The sequence below is a fragment of the Carcharhinus amblyrhynchos genome, chromosome 16 (genome assembly GCF_965287045.1).
Source record: "Carcharhinus amblyrhynchos chromosome 16, sCarAmb.v2.hapA, whole genome shotgun sequence".
In the NCBI taxonomy this organism is placed as follows: domain Eukaryota; kingdom Metazoa; phylum Chordata; class Chondrichthyes; order Carcharhiniformes; family Carcharhinidae; genus Carcharhinus; species Carcharhinus amblyrhynchos.
Genome location: NC_137339.1, coordinates 46212305 through 46232045, shown reverse-complemented (window position 1 = coordinate 46232045; position 19741 = coordinate 46212305). Strand labels below are relative to the sequence as shown.

Below are 19741 nucleotides of genomic sequence, written 5' to 3'. Positions count from 1 at the left end.
GGAATCTGAAATGGAAAATGCTGGAAAAACTCAACAGTTCAGGTAGTATCTGTGGAGAAAGAAAACAGAGCAAACATTTTGAGTTCATGTGACTTCTTCAGAGCTAACGAGGAGAAATGTGATGGATTCTAAACTGTAGAAGAGTGAGTAGAGTAGCTGAATAGAATCGAAGGTCAGTGATTGGTGGGAGCTTGGAGAGATTGTAACCAAGACTTCTAGGTCATGAGACAGAGAAACCATTAATGGTAGAGAAAGAACTAGTAATTGCATTTAGGTAAGATTTGCTAACAAGGAAATAGAGGTCAGTGTTAGGTGAATAAGTAATAGATGGCCTTGTGGGGAACGGGGGGGGTTTTGCACTGGGATTAAAAAAAATGCTTGGGATATGAAAAGAAAAAAATCAAGATGGAAGAGAAAGGTCTCAGTCTAAAGTGGTTGAACTCAATGTTGCATGCTGAGGGCTGCGATGTGTAGAATCGGAAGATGAAGGACTGCTCTTTCAATTTGCATTTGGGCTTCACTAGAGCATTTCAATAGCCAAGGACAGACATGTGAGCATGAGAGCTTCACTAGGCTTGCATCGATTATTTTCTCTATGAAAAGTGAAACATACGAACAATGAACTATTCTTTTGTTTACAGCTTATACAAGGCACTATTCTCTTGAACTGAAGCTTCGCTGTGTGTGTGTGTGTGTGTGTGTGTGTGTGTGTGTGTGTGTGTGTACATACATGAGTAAGGTGGTGTTTAGGCTTTCATTGTGAATGCATGAATAAATAATCCTTTTATTTAAATTCTTGAAAGCTTGCTGCTGTTATTTAAATTAACAGTGTGTACTCTGGGTGTTAACAAAACACACATCTTCCCTGCAAAAGTAACACTGGTTATCAACTGCAAGGAAAAAAGTACAACTCTGTCCATAACTAATTAAAACAAAATTTACATTTTTATTTGAAACATCCTTCACCTTTTAATTATTGTTTGAAATGTGCTGATTTCTAACAGTAAGAGTTTAAAAATGAAATCTTGTCCATCAGTTTTCTTTTCATTGTCTTCATGGGGATTTTGTTCTTTTAAAATGATCAGTCTCTATGGGAATTATAACAAATTGGGTTTTTCAGGTGGCTTGCAAGGTGTTAAAGGCCATTTTGACACAAGGGCTGTTTCTGGCAACACCAGTTTTTATAAATCCATTCATGGCAGTGATCTAGGGGTAGCGACATTGCTGCTCCAAGATGATAAGGCTGGCATGGAACTGCTAGGAAGCTTACTAAAGATCAAAGAAAGTACTTGGCCATTGAGAAAGAGGCTTTGAGTTTTATACTGCCACTTCAAAAATTTGAAGTCTATGTGACCAATTATCTGGGGGAGATATTAGCCTACATTAATTACAACCTCTCGTATTCTTAGAAAAGTTTAGAATTTAAAACCTCTGGCTATTTTACTGGAGTTTAAAAGTTGTGCGTGTTGCAGGGAGAAGCAGATGGTTACATTGAATGCAGAATTAGGTCAATTTGCAGTGGATTCAATGTACCTTTTATTGTGGATCAGATCTTTCATTCGCTTCCTGTATCAATGCAGCACACACTTTCATCTGTCTATTCAGACACCAGATTGCTAACTGTTAACATGTGGGGAAATGGAATTTAGTGTAATGTAACAACTTAAATTCTCAGACTGAATTTGAGAAGAGTGTTGATTTTGGGGAAAGTTAACATTAAAAAAAATCTTTGAACATTAGCTGCCTTGCAACTGGAAGTGGTCATTGGAACAACATCTCCTTTATCACATTAGCAAAGTAGCTGGTAGCTTGAATCTTTGTTTTCACTTCTGACCTGCATTCTGTCCTCCTTCCCATTTCCCATAGAGGGTGAAGGTCTCCAGCTCACAGATCTTTCAGTGATCACTAATAATCTGGGGAGGCAGTGGTGCAGTGGTATTGTTACTGGATTATTAATCCAGAGATTTACGTTAATGTTCTGGGGAGCTGGGTTCGAATCCCACCACACAGCTGGTGAAATTTGCATTAAGTAAAAGTCTAATGATCATGAAACCATCGTCAGTTGTTGGAAAAGTTGATCTGGTTCACTACTGTCTTCAGGGAAGGAAATCTGCCATCCTCACCTGGTCTGGCCTACATGTGACTCCAGATTCACAGCATGTGTCAGTGGTGGGCAATAAATGCTGGACCAGCCAACGTCACCCACATCCCATGAATGAATACATTTTTAAAAAATCATGTTTTACAGGCAACAGAAACCATGCTAATAGCAGGAAAAGATGGGTAATGCCAGATACTTGCATCCCTCTCCTGAGCATGATACCTGGTCATTTTAAGATTGCTAAACTAAAAATAACTTTGACTGAGAAATGATAGGGCACATAGCAATCAAACTCTGTAAAGTGCATTTTGTACAATTATTAATAGGATGCATTTTCTTCCTGTTCAATTGGATATCATAATCAAGAGCATTTGTGCCTCAGTTATGCAAACAAACCTCTTGAGAGCATTTGGTGTAGTGACTGCTTGTTCAGTGATACATTTCAATGTTTCCTTGCAGTCCAGTGGAACCTGATTATGTACCCAATTCCTTATAGTCTCATGAAAATAATAGCTCTGATTTTGAAGTAGTGAATAATGATCATTTATTTAAGTGTCCTTAATAGTACCTGAGAAGGGCAAAGAACCAAACCAATGGCAGGTGCATGTTAGTTTTAAGTTCAAACTGTATGTGTTCAGATTTTCCCCATGTAGGTGACAATAAGTAAATGAAGTCATGTTTAATTACAGCAGAGACTTCGGCACAATTAGCAGAGTTGTGTCTGGAAAATGTAAAACTATTTCAGAGTTCTGATAAATTAAGAATGAATATCCTTGTTTCATTCTCAACTTTATTTCGGCTCCAACCGGTAATTGGAATTGTCCAAAATGAATCCTTAGTAACATTTCAGATATTTACAACTGTTTTGTCTCTTAAGTCAATGGTCATAATCCTAATGCTTTGATTGTAGATGCTAAATTCAAAATTCAGAATCTCAAATCCACAAATCTCTCCCTAAACTGTGGGCTTGAACAGATTTGCAGCTCCATCTGTCTCTGGGATTCTACCTACAGTCTATCAGCTCTGGGATGTTTCTGGAACAAAGACAGATATGTAAACTGTAAGACCTAAAATTGGAACTTTGGCCCTCTACAGCAGGTTAATGATAACTCTTGGTCCTGACAGTGAGTGCGATGAATTTTGGAGCAGCTCAGGAGGGATAAGGTGAACGTTGCCTTCAACTTACAACCACTATGGTCATTGATGCATCACACTGCGGGAGCTGTACTTGTTTTTGTACTCCAGCATTGACTGTGCCAGGACCTGACTGGGTTAATCACAGTGTACATTGTGCAAAATGTGATACCGGCAGCTGCCGAACTAACAGCAACAGATCAGAGATGGCGCCCACACACGAAGCAATCAAAAATGACTGTTTTGAAAATTTGTGAAGTAGATGTAATTAAATCTGTAAGTGATAACAGAACCAAGATATAAATGTTGAGAAGCTGTGAATTTAAATAATACCACTAGCAGGATGCAGACAGATTGAGAATGTTACCCATTCTTGTGGTTCATTTTGAAGTTATGAGCTGAATTATTGAAACATAAGAGTTACGAATAAAATGTATCCAAACTAAATTTGCCTAATTTTAGCTGTTTTATTCAATAAAATCTTAACCTGTTTTTGCTGTCCCCTTTAGTTTCCGTATCCATAGAAGCAAAGCCCAGTTTTATGTCTACATAAATAACTGAGACTAAGCTGGGAAATTATTTGTTGTGAATGAAAAATTGAAAAATATTTACATCGTAGCCCCAATTTCCTGACCCATGCACACTACTAATGAGACATGCACTGCATCAAGAGTGGCGTTTCCCAAAATGACACCTCATTGCTAAGTGAAACCGCTAAGTGACATTGTAACATTTTCTATTTTGTTTCCAGGTCAATACATCCCATTACAGGTCACAAACTACTCTGTAACCATTTGTGAGTGGAGCCGCAATGGGGAATTTATCAAGGGGATGTGCACGCAAGCACCAGCAGAGATCATTCTGAGTATTGTTTGCGCAGCAGGCACTTAGGTAAGCATGCTCATTCTCTGCTTCTTTACTTCACACTTGAATACTGGCATCTGGTAAGGCTACAATGTGAAATGGAAAGCTGGGGAAAGCTAGGCTGCGTCAATACGGAATGGACTGTTGTTATTCCATCCATTCAACCTGCTTCACTCTTGAAGAGGCCACGATTGAGGATGAAAGACTTCCTAAATGAACTCCTTAGATCTTAAATATTCATGTGGCCGATTCCCATCTGATTAAGTTACATCTGGACAGCGTGAAAGAAATCTCTGTTTATATGAAGCATTGTGTGGTTTACAGGTACACAGATTGGGGGCTAATGAGTTCAGTCAACGTTATGGCATGCCTCGGGAAAACCGCTATTGCCTTCCTGCTGTACAGGGAATTACATGTAGGCAAACTCTTGTGAAACTTGGACATCTGTCACATGCCTGCTGGTTCGATGAATAGCAAATTATCTGTTGCCAGGAACAAGCCACATTGGGCGCTGGGCAGAGCTGTCACATAAAAGTGAGATGGTGTAAAACTTGAGACAGACAGAAGAATTAATTATCAGTTGCATCTGCAGATCCTACTCTAATAAGATACATATGCCAGTGACAGTTTATTTTACTCAGCCCCATTTGAGCCCGTAATAGGGATACAATGTATGAATCTCTTTGTATTCCTAGGCTATCAGCTCCTGTTCTATCTTTAGCCTATCATAGCAGTTTGATGGTGCAAGTTGCATCTGCCCACCACCATGCTGATGTTTAAACAGAACAAAGTACAGTAAATGACTGCATTGACTCCTCTTTGTATCAGTAACCCTCACAGATATATTTGGAAGGAATCACAAAATAACCTCAGGTAATTCCAGACTCCTGAATTTCAAAACATCTCTCCTGCTTTCCCAGGGCAATTAACAACTCGAACAGTGAAAGAAAATTGTTCCTTTCCGGAATAAAGGGAAAAAAGTAATGTTGATAGAGGTGACACCAATAAACAACTTCAAATGTAGTCCACCATGGAACGTATGAAACATGCCTGAAGAAAATAATGATTTCTAGAGACAAGGAGCTCATTTTGATTTTGGATAATGGTATAAAATGTTTGAAAACAAATTGACTGCTCATTATACACCCTATCCCTGGTGTCCATTATACACTGTCCCTACTCCACCCCAGTGTCCATGTCCATTAAACACATCCCTCACACTCCCAACCTCCGGTGTCTATTATACACCCCTTGCCCACTCCAATGCCCATTATACACTCCCTCTGATAGCCATTATACATCACCATCCACCGCCATATCTATTATACACTCCTTCTGGTTTTCATTATACATCCCTTTAGTCTTCCCTCAACCTGGTTATGGTTCCTTTATTGTGGAGTCCACTAGGCGTAGACAAAGGTCATAGGGAGAAGAGGGCACTCACAATGTTAAAATGGCAGCGTGGGCTCGTTGGGCTGAAGGGCCTGTTTCCCGTGCTGTGTTGTCCTTTGTTCTATCCTTCTCACAATCTATTATATACTGCTCTCGGTCCATTATATACCTCCAACCCAACTCCGTATTTATTATACATTGTCCACTGTCTACTATATTTTCCCAGCCAGCTCTATATCTATCTTACACAGCTCAGTATCTCTTATAAAACCCCTGCCCATGCCATTCCCATTATGCACTGTCCAGTGTCTGTTAGTCACCGCCTGGTCTTCTTTTTATTTTGAAGTATTCAACATCACCCTCTTTACAAAACATGATTCAATAAAGAACAGGTAATCACCTCAAATGTCTTGGTCAATGTTCCATTCTCAACAAATACTACAAACATCCATCAGATCATCCGGTCATTTATTTTACTACAGTTTGGGGAATTGCAACTCAGAATAGATGGGGGTTGAGATGAGTGCCAAACATTCCCTGAGTGTAACAGTATGAGCCTGGGCAATTTTAACTGCAAGGCATCATTCACGCACCTCCTGCTAACTACTGGCCTGAAACCAGCGGGAAGTGGCCACTGACCCGGAGAGAGGAGCTGAATGCCTGGAGGTAGGAGGCCACTGTTAGAAAGCAATGTAACAGCCCTTGGAAGTTGGTTAAGTAAGTCATAAAAAAGGAATTTCAAGAGGATCTTGTGGTGAGAGAGATGGATAATCCTGTGGTGGAGGAGGTGACCTAAATCTTCCTCATGATGAGACCTGAATTACTTGCACTTGGGCTTGGCCTGTGTCGGGTTTTTACAGACGCTGCAATTAATATCCTCCACTGAACATTTCCTACCTGTCATGAGAGGGAGGGCTTAAAATTCTTTCCATTCATTTATTGTTATTTAGTAAACTAGGTATGGAGTAAAGGCCTATTGTGCTGGAAAGCACCAAGTTTGAAGAGAATAGGAGTAAGATGAGCTGAAGCAAGAAATAATGGTTCAGCCCCATCATCCCTGTGGATTATAATACCATGTAGCTATTAGGAAATGTAAAATAACTGGGTAATTGCTGCTTATGTCTAAATTTTTCTTTCCTAATATCTCGGACTCAGTTAAGGAAATTGAGTAGAGAATCATTTTGGTTCCTTTCTGTTCTGATTCCACCACTGGAGAGCCAACTTGAAATGGACAATTTTCCTAATAGTGTAAATGAAATGGATTACATGTAGAACTGCAAATGCTTATTGGTGATGGTCTCACAGTTGAACTCTCAGTTGAGTTAACTAAAAGCAGTTTATTCATCTCACCGAGTTTATTAAAATATGCTAGCTGGCAGGACTGCAGACCACATGCTGTCCCAGAATGACACAGGGCAAACATAATTGGACCCTCTTTAACAGACAGCACTCTGCATATAGCTGGGAAGATTTACATCAAATACCATTCATATTTAACAAAATTTTCAACTTTTAAAAAAGATGCTACTGGTTCAGCAGAGTCATGCACCTTTTTTTCTGGGAACATTACATCTGGCTTTGCATGGAGAAAGAAGGAAAGTCAGTCGGGGACTGGAGTAAGAAATTGAAAAAAAAGAATTCAAGTGAAACATTTATATTTTAATCTCATTATTCTTCATGCTCTAGTGAAACTTCCCTAATACAGCCTCCAAAAGCTTATTCTTTCTCACAGCCCCAAGCCTCCTGGAGTTGTCTAGCACTGCTCCTTAATTGGATTCTCAGCCTCCAATGTTGACTTACTCTCTCTAGAGGCTCTTTCCTGACCTCCTTGTATTGATGAAGTTACAATCAATGCCTCTTTCTGATAATATCAGCAATATTTAAATTCCCTTTACAATTTTAATGTGTTGGAATATTGTTTTTTTAAAAATTCCCAAGACCATTTTAGAAATACCAAAGCCAATAACTTCATCCATAATGAGGTTACACTGTTGGGTCCTGTCGGGTAAAGATTCTGATTGAAAAACTTCATATGTAAACATCTATTGCGTTCCCATTAAATCCCTATGGGTGCGATATTCACAGGCAATTTAAAATAACTGGTTTCACACCAGAGGAAAAGTGATGCACTCCAGAATATAATACAATTGTATCAAACAATTGTTTGTGCATTTTGCTTGTCAGATTCACAAAGCTAGTCACTCATGCTGGCCAGCACCACTCCATTTCTTCCTCGTTTTAATCAATTGTTAAACTCAGTCATTTCATCATGGTGGTCCACACAAAGTTGCAATTAAATAACAATCTTAGAAAGACAAAAACAGCAGAGTAAATACTTTAGGTGACTATTTTCCTTTTCTTTAGTATTCAGTTTAATCTATACCAAAGCTAAGATAAGCATCTCTGGAAGGTTCATATTTTGAGACCCATCATGAAATAGCTTCTCAGTATGTTTAAATTTTCAACAGCTATTTGATTTGATGTTAAGTATAGATTACGTATCCTGACTGCGAAGGTGTCAGTCAATGAGCCTCATACCTCACTGGATCTACCTCGTAATGCACAAATTCTACATCCTACACTAATTAGGCCAATGCATTATACTTCTGGAGGAAGAAAAATTGCAGACAGAATAATTTTCTGTGCTTTAGGCAGAACGTATTGATTAGCCTATTAATTGGTTTCCCCTCGCCAATATTCTGTGATAAGTTACACAATTGATATAGTTTTGTTAAATATTCCTGCGTATCCCAATCTACCTTCCACCCTTCTAAAAGTTAACTGTCATATCAGAAATCTTTGTATTAATCGACTTACACGTATCACTTCTTAATTACTTTTGATTTAATGCCATTTACTTCAACATAAACGATGACCACTTTATACGAGGATTGAGAATCAAATGGGTGAAAAAGTGATATGATATATGGCAGGAAATCTCTTTAAATATATATAACTCCACTGTCTTATTGTAAATCCACCCAGTTCTATTTGTTCTTGCTGAACAAAGCTATAATTAATATTTTTACCAAGTAGGCAAGTTGGTCATATTTCCTCTATGTGAAATTTAATGTAAAAATAAACACAAAAATTGGTCTAACATGGACTGAAATTGCTAAAGGACAATTTGTCCTTGTTTGCTGTGAGCATAGATATTGTGAGCGCACTATTTGACTGCACCACAGGAGAAGATGGATAGCCTCGTAAGATAGAGGACATAGGAGAAACGTAACTTCTACTTGGCACAATCTAAGTCATGGCCTTAGTAGAGAAAAATCAATCACCAGACCATGAAAGAGAAGTGGCGCATCAATAAGCTCAGGATTAGCATGGAGGTTATGATTGACATTTGAAATCTAGCCTAAAAACATCCAGATGAATAGTCTGCACCTGGCTCGTCCAAAGTAGAGCCTGTGGTGCTGGGCGCGACCTCTGTGTGGCCTCTGACACCAAAATCCTGGTCAAAGAGGTGAGTTTCAATGGAAGATTCTTCTTGTAGCTGTTCCTCCATTCACAAGCCAGTACTTGTTCACTTTTACTTCTGCTAGGAGGACCTCTGAGCCTACCAGTTATGAATCAGGGAGAGAAACAGTGTCTGATTGGAGGGCTGCCGGAGTCTTGGAAGCGAAGCAATGGCTAGGCTGTGGCCAAGGGAACCAGGTACATCTGACTCACAGAGGACGAGTCTCGTTGGGGCCAGGGAGATCTAGTTTCATTCAGGAAATGTCATCATTTGTTGTTGTTTGAACAGCATTAAAGATAGAAGAAAGGCACATTTATATAGACTCGTCATGTATTCAAGAGATCCCAAAGACTTTACATCCAATGACACACTTTCAGTCACTGGTGTTACATAGACAAATGGAAATTTCAGTGTCTGGCAATTACATCAAGGATGCTCTTGTTCCTTGTCATATCTCATTTGGAATTGTGTATGGAAATTGTATTTATGCCCATTAATGGAGTTTCTGCTCCACTTGCTGCAAAGTTATGGTGTCATTAATAATCTATATGGGATTCATGTGTGCTATTGACAAGTCACCATACTTGGCTGTCTGTGGAGTGTATTAGCAGGGCCATAAGCAAAACAGTTGAAGTACTTCTGAATCCAATACAGATTAAAATGTCTGTCGAACCTACTTAAGTCTGAGATTCACTACGTAGAATGGAGTTTTGGAATTGTTTATTGCCACAGTGAAAATCTTGATGAGTTTCAACCGCAGTAATGCATCTATAATTTTGGAGTGTTGCTTGAGATAGCGCATTGATCTGTCTACAGAAGTCAAAAGTGAAAGTTACATTTGAATGGATCTGCCAATCATCCCCATTCTTCCAGTTCATAATGAAGCCTTCACCAAGAGTAGCTATCTATTTTTATCCATCCATCAATCAATTCTGTTCACAGGAGGGAACATCTGAATCATCGGGCAGTTAGGTCAAGAGTTAGCTAATGGAAAGGAGTCAGATTCAATATATTCTAAAGATGTTGATGCTGGAAAAAGTCAGCATGTCATCCCAACACTTCAAAAAAATAGAAAATACCTCTGATGAAACTCTTATGGAATACAATGCTGTGCATTTTCCTGCAGGTTACAGTGCCTACACTACATTTTCTCTTCTGCATTATTTGAATTATCAGGTATACATAATTATGAGTGAAAGACTACTTTAACGTAGAGTTAGAAGGTTAAGAAGGGTTTCAGATTTTGCAAAGAGACAGGTACTGGCGAGACATGATCAGATCAACATTTGATTATACGTAGTATGAAATCTAATTTCTTTTTATGTATGGGTCTAGCCTGAAGAAAGCAAGAGCTTTGTTGCTGACAACAACAAAATGCTAGCTGAAGACTCAGTGCCTGCCATCATGATCAGACAAGTCCTGTTCATCCTGTACAGATTCAAACATGACACATCAGACAAATGTGCAGAAATAATGAAGTAGGCTCATTTTCTTGATGCCCCACTCTTAATGTGAAGTCACTTCATTCAAGTTGTCTGCACATTCTAAATTCAATTTGGCAAAAACATTTCATGTACAATCACAATTACTTAATTTGGCCGACTGGATAATTAGATGTTTTTCAAATTAAAATGTTTGAATTAACAGTGGACTATTTTATTCTAATGTAGATTATATTGTAAGCACATAGGAAATAGGAGCAGGTTTCTATTTCAGCTGGTTGACATTTTGTCTCCCATGATCTTCGGTATATTTTCACCCCTTTCTGTTTACTGCTTCATCTAACCTCACTGTTCTTTCAGGTTATTTTTTTCTCTGTTCATCATTTTCAATATCCCATTGTTTTAGGTGGGATTAGAAAATAAAATGGCTTTCATAATTCTCTGATCAAATCTATAGAGTCCTAATATGCACTGGACTATGTATAGAATCAAAGAATATGGCCTATTGTGTGTACACCATGTAGATGGAGAAAGAACTACAACAATGATTTAACAACAATGGCAATAATAGCTTTAAAATGACTATTCTAGCTGAGAGTTAAGCATGCTGGGATTTTTGGTCAACTTATAATTAAACCAGATACAGGTCGCAAACTTGCTCTGAGTCAGGTATCTGTTCTGGGATCTGGGATCTGCAGCTTCCTGTGTTGGTCAAATATGGAAAGTTGTTTAAATTGATTCAGACATTGTGGCTTCAAATTTTACTGTAGTTATGTATGGTACATGTCATGTGAAGTAAGCGTAATGGTGTCATTCGCAAGTAATTTCATTGGATGTGCAAGTCATGTGATCTATTTCTGGTGTCACAGTTGGCTAGATGTCAGCGAAACCTTGGAAGCAAGTGCAGAATTTGTAGATAAAAGACACTGCAGTCCTTTGTTTGCCAGCGACAACTCTGTAGAGATTAACCATCGTAAGATATGTGCCCTGAAGGTATTTTCCTCTACATCAGAACTATTTCTTGGCCAAGGACTTTCCTAAACTAGGTAGTACCTATTTTCAGTTAAATAAAGTTAATGTTTTGCTAAGGTTCAGTTAGAAGTTAAAGTTCAGTAAAGTTGATGTTCAATTAAGAATTAAAATTCAGTAAAATAGTTAATGAGTTGCAACTGTTCATGTTTTGGTTGAAACCAGAAATGTTAAATAAAGAAAGAAATTGTTGAATGAATTAAAGAGTTGACTACTGTTCTTGTTTGTCTCATTAAACTGGAATGCTTGGAAGGTGTTTAAATTAAAGGCGGAATGACAACCGGCTTTCTATATAACCATTATGATTTAGTACCATTTTCTTGTCTTTTCTCCATAACCTTGCACACTGTTTCTATTTGAAAAATGGCCTAATGCTCTCTTGAATGCCTCGATTGAACCAGCCTCCATCACAATGATAGGCAGCGCATTCCAGACCCTGAATCACTCACTGTGTGAAAAACTATTTTCTCACGTCACACTTGCTTTTCTTACAATTCACTGTAAATCTGTGCCCTCACTTTCTTAATCCTTTTACGATTGGGAACAATTTCTCCACATCTACTCTATTTAGTCCCTCATGATTTTGAATGCCTCTATCTAGCCTCTTCTTAGCTTTCTGCTCTCCAAGGAGAACAGTCCCAACCTCTCAAATCTATCCTCATATTTGAAGTTTCACATCATTGGGCCCATTCTTGTGAATATCTTCTTCATGCTCTGCAGTACATTCACATCCTTCCTATATTGTAGTGGCCAAAACTATACACAATATAAGCAATACTTAAGTTAAGGTCTAACTAATGACTTACATAAGTTCAACATAATGTTCTTGCTTTGGCAATATCCACTCACATTTTCTTCAATATCTTTGGATGCATTTCATCCAATCCCGGTGTCTCATCAACTTTAAGGACCAATTGTTTACCCAACACTTCCTCCTTATCAATTTTGAGCCCTTCTGAAGACGGAGTTTTCTCCTCTAACACCATGGCCTGGATAGCATCTACCTCTTGGCTAAAGACAGATACAAAGTATTGATTTAAAACCTAAGCCATGTCCATCACTGCCATGTGTAAATTCCTTTTTCAGCTCTTAAATTGGAAGGGTGGGATTTCTTAGGAGTTTTTTTGAAGGTTGGGGAGATGTTGACAAATTTTCTAAGAGGACGTTATTACTCCAAGAAAATGCGTGACAAACACAATCTCCATTTATTCTGCACAAACAGTAGAAGAGATACTCGAGCCACAATTCTCATAGTTCCTCAGCCTCCCCGTTAGTAAGGGTGACCACTCCCATGGCTTTCATTTCAAGTTGTCTCTGAATAATCAAATCGTGAAAAGAACACCAAGCAGTCACAATAGAGCAAACCCACTTGGGAACATACTGCAGTATTGTTCAAGTTTGACCAAGACAACATAACCCTGCCTTTTGTCCAGAATTGCCCAGTGCAATTTGGAAAACTGTGACATACAAACTCAGAATTTTATTTGGTGGTTATACCGAGCGATCTGTTCAGGGAATTGATCTGCCTTACAGGTCAGTGTACAGCAGATGACATAGTTCAACGAGGGATTACTTAGTATATTGAAGTCGGTATAAGTCTCGTTCATATTTTCTATGAAAGGGAAGAGCGCAGAATTATGTTGTAAAGGAATTTGGTGCAAATCTACATATGCAGATTGTTGATGCTGGGAAAGGGATTAACAACATGTATTCATTTCAGTGGATCTAATTCCCTTGCATTACATTTGCCAAAGTAGAATTACTCTGTGGGCATTTGTGTCTTTTGATATAATGAGAAGGCCTACTAATCTCAAAGATAAATCATTACACTGAGTAGAAACTGCCAGTGAAGGGACATTGGAACAGGAATAGGCCATTCAGTTCTGAGAGCCTGTTCTGCACCCAATACATGGGTATTGATGCCCATCCTGTAATTTTGGATTTCATTGAATTCACTCATTTCAATAAGAATGTGTTCAAAACTACCACAAAGTCTACAGAACAATTTTGTTAGGTTCAACAAGAATTCTGAAAATGAAACTAGAGTTCACCAAAATAATGGCGACTAATTCAGAGTTTTCCGCATATTGCTCCCTGTCTATCAAGGTTTGTCACACACTTGTTCAAGGGTGCTTTACATTAATGAAATGTCATTGAGGAGGAAAAACAGACTTTAATGTCTGATATAAATGTCCTGGAAACCCAAACAGCTTCAGATTTTGAAAGCTAGAACCTGAAAAATTAACAGTAAACATACAGAGTGTATTCTCCCATTTTCAACAAAGGGAATCATGGACCTCTGGCCTTGATACAAAGCATCAAGATGGAAAGTAAATAGTGGCACTTTGGCCCATACAGTTTGCTGGAGTATTTTGCCCAAAGGACTGCTTCACATCATGTAAAACTATAATAAACCATCCAACTCGTTCTGAAGCCTGACCCATCTTCACATGTAAGTAGTCTATCCAACAGAGCCTGTCCCACACCACAGCTTGTTTAATAAAATAATCTCCCATCTGTCTCATAGAACTTCACTAAAGACTGATGACAAGCTGTCATTTCCCAAGTGATGCAAGACTAGAACAGAAAACTGAGCCTTAATTTAGTTTCAATGAGCTGACAACAGAAATCATAAAAAATTGATGGTCAGGCAGTGAAAGGGATTTCATTAAGGACATATTCAAAGGAATTTTCTGGCCACTCATGCTGGCAGAATCTTCCAGTCCTGCTGACATTGCAGATCTCCTGCTGGTTTGAGCAGCATGGAGTGGAATCACTGGGAAACCCCATTAACAGTGTTGGGACTGGAAGATCCCACCACTGATGAACAGTGCACCATCAAAAACACGTGGTAGGGAAGCTAGAGAATCCTGTTCATTATTTTTCCCATTCCACAAAGGCTTTGATACAAGTAAAAGAGCAACACTTAAGCGAGTCCCTGACATCTCACAGTAACTGTTCTTCAGCTGAAATAAAGATAAAATGCACTTCCTCAGAAGAAACCTTTTCAGTGGGGAACACAGGAATAGAAAAAGGCATTTTGACTCTCAAGACTGTTCTGCCATTCACTGAGACCTTGGTTGACCTGTGATCTAACTCAATATAAATGTGCCCATTTTGTTTAATAAGTCTGGATAACAAAATCTATCCATTTTATGTGTAATAATGACAATTAATCTAGCATTAAATTGGCATTTGAAGAATTCCAATTTTTAAATTTGCAGGTGACATCAAATTGGTGAGGATAGTCAACACCAAAGAGGACTGCAGGAGGACATTAATAAACTTTCAGAATGGGCAGATAATTGGCAAATTAAGTTCAACGTGAATAAATGCAAGGTAACACATTTTGGTAGGAAGAATAGGGAGGTCACTTATTTTGGAAGGCACAAGTTGAGATGGGGAAGTGTGGAGGAACAAAGAATCTCAGAGCACAAATGCATCAATCACTAAAAGTTGTGATACAAGTTAGCAAGACTATAAATAAAAGGCAAACCAAACACTTCTTAATGTCTAGAGGGATAGAATTGAAATATAGGACAGTTAGACTGAACATGTTTTGAACCTTGGTTACACTCCACTTAGAGTACTGTATTGTGTGCAGTTCTGGTTGTTGTAGTACAGAAAGGATATAGAGGCACTGGAAAGAGTGTAGGGAATATTCACACGGATGACAGCAGAAATGATATATGAATCAGGGAAAGGTTCACAGGTTGTGTGTCTCCTCTATCTGGAAAAATGGCATGACTTAGGCAGCAGAGAAGAAGCTGTTCTTCAGTTGGTTGCTAGGTGTCCTCAGACTTTTGTAACTTTTCCCTGATGGAAAAAGATGAAAGACTGTATGTCCAGGATGCATGAGGTCCTTGATTATGCTAGCTGCTTTTCTGAGGCAGCTTGAAGTGTAGACAGTGTCAGTGGGTGGAAGGCTGGTTTACATGATGGACTGAGCTTTGTAGTTTACTATGTATGATCTTGGGCAGAGTAGGAGCCATACCAAGCTGTGATACAACCAGAAAGCATGCCTGGATATGTGAATTGGGAAAACGTTTACAGGCTGTGTGCGTCTCCTCTATCTTGAAAAAAAGGCATGACTTAGGCAGCAGTGAAGAAGCTGTTCTTCAGTCGATTGGAAGGATCCTCAGATTTTTGCATCTTTTTCCTGACAGAAGAGGATAGAAGAGAGTATGTCTGGGGTGCATCTGTAAAAGTTGATGAAAGTCATAGCAGACATGATGAATTTCCTTAGCCCCCTGAGAAAGTACAGGCGTTAATGGGCTTTCTTAATGATAGTGTTAGCATGGGAGGGCCCAGGACAGATTGTTGGTGATCTGGACAGCTAAAAATTTGAAGCTCTCAACCATTTCTACTTAGTCCCAATTGATGAAGGCAGGGGCATGCTCTCCACTATGCTTCCTGAAGTTGATGACTGTCTCCTTCATTTTGTTGACATTGAAGGAGAGATTATTGTCATTGCAGCCGTTCACCAGATTGTTTATCTCTTTCCTGTACTCAATTTCACCATTGTTTCAGATCTGACCCACCAACATGTTCCTGCTGCCATCAGACTTTTGAATGGACCTACCTCGCTCTTTCTCTACATCCTAGCTATGACTGTAACACTACACTCTGCACTGTCTCCTTTCCTTCCCTATGTACAGTATGCTTTGTTTGTATAGTGTGCAAGAAATTATTCTTTTCACTGTATATTAATACGTGTAACAATAATAAACCAAATCAAAAATTAATAGATGCCTTCGAAATGCAGCAAGATTTTGATAGAGCGGGGATAATCAAAATGTTTTCGCTTATGAGGATGAACATAACTAGAGGCCATCAATATAAAATAGTCACCAAGAAATCCAAAAGGGAATTAAGGAGAAGTGTTCTCATCCAATGAGTTCTAAGAAATTGGAACTCGCTACCACAGGGAGTGGTAAGTAAATAGTATAGATGCATTTAAGCGAACCTTGACTACCACCTGAAGGAGAAGGGAATAGTTACTTTGATTCAGCTGAGAAAAGATGGGAAGAAGCTTCAGTGGAGCATAAACACTGGCATATGGACTTGGTAGGCCAAATGGTCCATTTCTGGACAATATATCCTTAAAATAGCCAAATCTATCTAGGCAAGTGAGGCTGTGTGTTGATAGGTCACTAGGCAACTGTGCAATCAAGTGTGTATTCAGTCCATTAGCAAATGAGAAGCACACATCAAAAGGTCATTATAGGATTTCTCTGAAAGCCAATCTGAAATGCAAGCCACCTTCATCTCCATTTTGACTTCATGTACATTTGTATATATACACCCAAATTGTCTTCTAGCAATGCAAGTATTGTGAACATGTACATGGTTCAATTCTTTTGAAACTTGATGCTAAACTCATCATTTTGATCATTGAACTTTATGGCACATGCCATATTCTCAAATGCTACAGGTATATCCTGGGTGGCACAGTGTAAACAGTGGTTCAATTCTGACTTTAGGTAAACATCTGTGTGGGGTTTGCATGTTCTCCTCCTGTCCATGTGGGTTTCTTCTGGGTGTTCCAGTTTCCTCCCACAGTCCAAAGATGCGCAGGTCAGGTAGATTAGCCATGGTAAATGGGTTATGGGATTGGGTAGGAGTTGGGGCTGACTATGATGCTCTTTTAAAGAACTGATACAGACTCGATGGGCTGAAATAGCCTCTTTCTGTACTATAGGGTTTCTATGGTTCTGTATGTTGTGGGAATTATACCAGTCTCTTATTGTAATTCCAGCAGGAAAAAGGGTGAACTTGCACACAATATTAACTTTTGTGTGCTTGTGTGCAGAGTCAGGTACATTCAAAGAACAGTACAGCACAGGAAACAGGCCCTTCGGCTCTCCAGATCTCTTCAACACAAATTGTACTAATCTCGGACAGGATAATGATTCTAATTCTTTCTTTTAGATTTGGCCTCAGAACTATGTTAGATGTTAAGTAAGCATTGAGTCACTATGACTGAATCCATGTATTGGGTTTTACTTTGTGCTTAATGAAATGGCAATTCAGTTGGACATTTTTTATTTTTTGTGCCTGCACTGCTATCCTATTTCCCAAAGGAGTATCTAACAACGTGGTTAAATACATTTCAGGATTGCTTAAATTCTTCCTCTACAACCTTAATGTCTCAAGTCTAATCTCCATGTAGTGGTTGTGACCTGAGACACAGCAACCAGCCTGCACTTTTCCCCAATTTGTGATGATGCATGCCTTAATTTGTAGACCTAAAAGCCTAGAGTTTTCTTGGAGAGGCAATTTGTAAGTGATTCTCTAGTTTGCTCATCATTTTTTAAAATCTGATAACGTGTTAAAAATATTGCAGGCTTGCTCAGCATTGTACATTTTCTATTCTTCACATCCTTCACTTCAAAAAAATCTCATATCACTTTCCCCATTGCTATTTAATCAAAGGGAAATGGTTATATCACTAGACTAATAGTCCAGAGAACCTGAGTACAAATCCTGGGACAGCAGCTGTGGTAATTTATATTGATTTAATTAAGTAAATTTGGAATGAAATGTAGTATCAGTAATTGTTATTATGCAATTATTGATTTCTATGAAAACCCATCTGGTTCACTCATATCCTTTAGGGAAGGAAATCTGCTGCCCTTACCTGCTCTGGCCTACATGTGACTCCAGACCGACAGCAATGTGGTTGATCTCAACTTCAACCTGAAATGGCCTAGCAAGCCACTTAGCTGTACCAAAACTGCGACAGAAAAGTCAAAACGGAATAAAACCTGGTGACCGCCCAGTGGAAAATTAACGGCCCGTTCGACCTGCAAAATCTTTCTTCTCAACTTCCGAGGGCTTATGCCGAAATTGGGAGAGCTGTCCCACAGATGGGTCAATTAAGAGCCTGAAATAGTTATACTCACCAAATGACACCTTGAGCTCAACGTCCGTATCATATCCAATACCCTGTCCCACTGGCAAGATAGAATCAGCAGAGTGATATATAGTCAGGAAGGAATTACTCCAAGTGTCCTCTGCATTGATGTCAAGCTGAGCAAAGCCATGGAATAAGATCAAACATGGGCAAGGAAAATTCCTACTGATTCCCACCTATTTCCCTCCCTCAGTTGATGAATCAATACTCTTTCATGGTGAACTCCTTCATGAAGAAACAGAGTAGCAAATGCACAGAACATACTCTGGTTGGACTTCAATGCCCATCATCAAGAATAGCTCAGTAGAACTCTTTTTGACCTATTACAATAGTACTGTGCTATGACAGGCCATTCCAAAGAAATGTTCAGAGTCAACCACATTGTGTGCATCCAAATCACACGTAGGTCAAACTAGGCAAGGATGCAGTTTTCCTCCTCTAAAGGACATGAGTGAACCAGATGCGTTTTTACGATATTTAGATCGTTTCATGGTCACAATTTCTCACCATCATTTTCTCAAGTCTTGTGTCTGGAACATGGCTGCTTGTTGTTGCACTGCTAACTTGGCCAATCCCTAAGGATTGCTGCTCTAAATGGACAGATCACAGGTAATTGCAGTGGCTCAATAAAATGTTGCGGTCACTCAGAGGCCAGTTGTGACTATTTGCAATGTCCAGGCTCTGAGCAAATAACAAACATGCCAATTCATAGAGTTGTACATCTGTGATAAAACGTGACACGTAAAGCACATGACAGTTACCAATTGCACTCAGGCTATTTTATGCATCCCCTTGTTAGAAAAACGAGGTGGGGGAGGGGCAGTCAAAGCTTGTACCAAACAAAGTTTATTCAAGAAAAAGTTAACAAGTATAGAAATAAAATTAACAATAACTTTTATCAATTACAAACAAAACAAATCAACCGCGATAATGTAAAACCCTTAACAAATATATTCAAAGTGTTCCAATCAAACAAAACTTCCCATTGACAAAATCCTTTTCACAGGTTTAACACAGCAAGGATGAATGCTTATGTGGTACTGCAACTGAGTCCTTTGGTTGGAGAATTGAAACCCTGACTTCTCAGCCTTGTAACTTCTCACAGCCCTCTGGATACACCCAGAACAGTTTAAAGTCAGAAAAGCTTCCCAGAACACCAGGGTGAGACAGTGGTCAAGCCACCAACATCAGACTTTCTACTCCAGGAAGGCAAGAAGCTTTGCTTTCAGCCAGCCAATAGAATTTCCAAAACCAGCAAGAGAGAAAAGAATACTTCTTTTCAGCTCGATGTCCCTTCTAAATCTAAAGCTGCAGCCAGCCAAACAGAAAACGAAGCCTTAAATTCACTAGGAAGAGAAAAAACCTGTCCCAAAATACATGACTTGCCAATCAGTCTTCCT

At 39.0% G+C, this 19741-nt stretch overlaps 1 protein-coding gene across 3 annotated transcripts in view; it reads right to left on the bottom strand.

Annotated features, from left to right (window-relative positions):
- Positions 1-19741, bottom strand: part of LOC145353988 (solute carrier family 12 member 5-like) — a 1060877-nt gene that overhangs the window by 420633 nt on the left and 620503 nt on the right. The window lies entirely within an intron of this gene.